Source organism: Oratosquilla oratoria, chromosome 23 (assembly GCF_046742065.1).
Source record: "Oratosquilla oratoria isolate Oo_2021 chromosome 23, ASM4674206v1, whole genome shotgun sequence".
NCBI lineage: Eukaryota > Metazoa > Arthropoda > Malacostraca > Stomatopoda > Squillidae > Oratosquilla > Oratosquilla oratoria.
This window is the reverse complement of record NC_134799.1, coordinates 58,599,699-58,602,198: the sequence shown is the minus strand read 5'-3', so window position 1 is coordinate 58,602,198 and position 2,500 is coordinate 58,599,699.

Sequence of the window (2,500 nt, the reverse complement as noted above, 5' to 3'; positions counted from 1 at the left end):
TGGAAATTCAGATGAAGTGAAGAGTTCTTATGGTAATTGTGAGGTTTGTGGTGAAGTGGAGAATAAGGAAAGCGAAACTTTTGGGGATGTTTTTTGGTTTGAGGCAGGAATGTGTAATGTCACTGTGGCTGTTTAAATTGTGTATGAATGGAACAGTGGGGGAAGCGAATGCAGGAGTTATGAGTAAAGTAGAAGATTGTGTTTGGAAGAAAATGGTCAAGAATGGATGATAAACAGCCTAGTGTATGCAAATGACACTGTTCTGGTTGGAGAAACGGGGGAAAGAGGAAACTGACGAGTTATTTTGGGAATGTTTGTGGGGGAGGAAAGTGAAAGTTGATGTATCAGAGAGTAAGGCAATGGCGGTATTTAAGACTGGAAGGCATAAGATTGATACGTAGGTGCGAGATGCGAGAATGGAGCTGGCAGGATGTTGTAGTTATTTGTTAATTAGTACAAGTAAACTGGTTTACAGGTGCATCTATTTGTGATAGATGTGCCGATGATATACATGAAAGTAAATATCTGCGACACTGCTTCTGACCCAGGGCAGTGGACAGGATGCAGGGATGACCCGTCATCCAGGAGGTGCCAAGATAGGAGGGAGGGAGGAGGGTGGAGGGGAGTGGAATATATGGGAAATGAAATGGGTGGGAGTATTTTCTATGCCTTTTTCTTTTTGGCTATCCCCCGTGTAAGGGGGAAAAGCCTTTGGTATATGTATGTATGTATGTAAAAAACTGGGGAGAAACTAACTATAGAATGAAGAAAGGGAAAGGGTGGGTGCCTTAAGGAATTTATATGAAAACAAAAGAACGTCAGCGGAAACAAAAGAATAAACAGAGCTGACAGATCTATCGTCTGTTGTATATAAATCCTATACGAATAAGGTATTTACCATGAGATCTCTGAAGGCAATTTCCAGGCATTTTGTAAATAGCTCTGGATAAATTACATCGATCTGTCTAATTTCTTTTCCAATTTTTTATTTTCCTAAATCTGTTTGTGGGTGCGGCAAAACATATACGACAGAACACTACCATGTTCTGAAATATTTTCTAGATGCCATTTGCTTTCTATGTGCTGAGTTTCATACTGTCACTTGCTCTACTGAGTCAAAGGCCTTTTCGTAATGTACGAAAACAAGGCATAGATTCTTGGTATCTTCTACTGTTTTCTAGAATGATTCATTTAGAAGGAAACTAGAAAGAACTGGTTTACGAACAGATGATTAACAAATGGAATAGAATTAGTAACTATAGTGAGCGGTGAAACTATGGGTTGTTTAAAGAGATTAGATAACTTTATGGATAGGCATGGCAGGTGGCAAAGGACATAAAACTGCTTAGTGTAGGCCTTAAGGTCTCTTTCAGTCTCCTCCGTTCATATGCTCTTACCATTAACTAAGCATCCAATTCTGTGTTTTGCGTATTCTTCAGATTTGTTCTCATGCAAAAACTTATATTTGTTTACATATATCTTTAGAAAAGTTTTTCTAAAAGCTCGAGAGTACACTATCGGAGTCATAAACTTCTTTTTGCGAAGCACAATGACTGTAGCACTGCATCGTGATTAAGAGAGTTTTTTTTGTACGAATATATTGAGGAAGTACCTTGGCTAATCTATAATGGACTTGTATTCTTGTGTCCATCAGAAGATCTACCGATACGCCATATTTTCTTGGCGATTTTCCTCATTTCACACCTTTTAGGGGGGGTAATTGGTTTCAGTAGTAGCAACATCCGGTAGGCATCGAACGTCTGTTCATGTGGTTACCAACTGACCTTCCGTATGTGAACGGGAAAAGAAAGAAAAAAATAACATTTGATAAAGGTACTTTGTTATTTTTGCTGTCTTTTCTCCACATTCAATAATGTCTCCATTAGTGCTGGATCTGGAAGTCATTACCAGCGTCCCTGTGACAACCGAAGTGTGAAGAATTCAAGACTTTTACAGAGTGTTTTCTTGATATAGACCATTCAAAACACATTTCTTTTCTTTTCCCATTTTCTGCCCTATATTTTCAACTTTTTGTATAGGTCAAAAAGTGCTTCTGGTCTCGTGTTTTAATCACCTCTCTCTTTCTCTCTCTCTCACTCTCTCTCTCTCTCTCTCTCCCTCTCTCTCTCTCTCCCTCTCTACTGTATATATATATATATATATATATATATATATATATATATATATATATGTATATGTATATGTATATGTATATGTATATATATGTATATGTATATGTATATGTACATGTACATGTATACGTATATGTATATATCTATGATATATATATGTATTTATATATATACAGTATATATATATATATATATATATATATATATATATATAATTATATATTCATATGTTTACATACACATACAGTACATATGTGGATGCTTATGTATGGATTGCCAAAAACTGGAAACAACAAAATGAAGAAGGAATAATAAAAGGAAAGGAGAGCAGAAACGAAACAAGGAAGAAAACGTAATCCGTAAGCAAA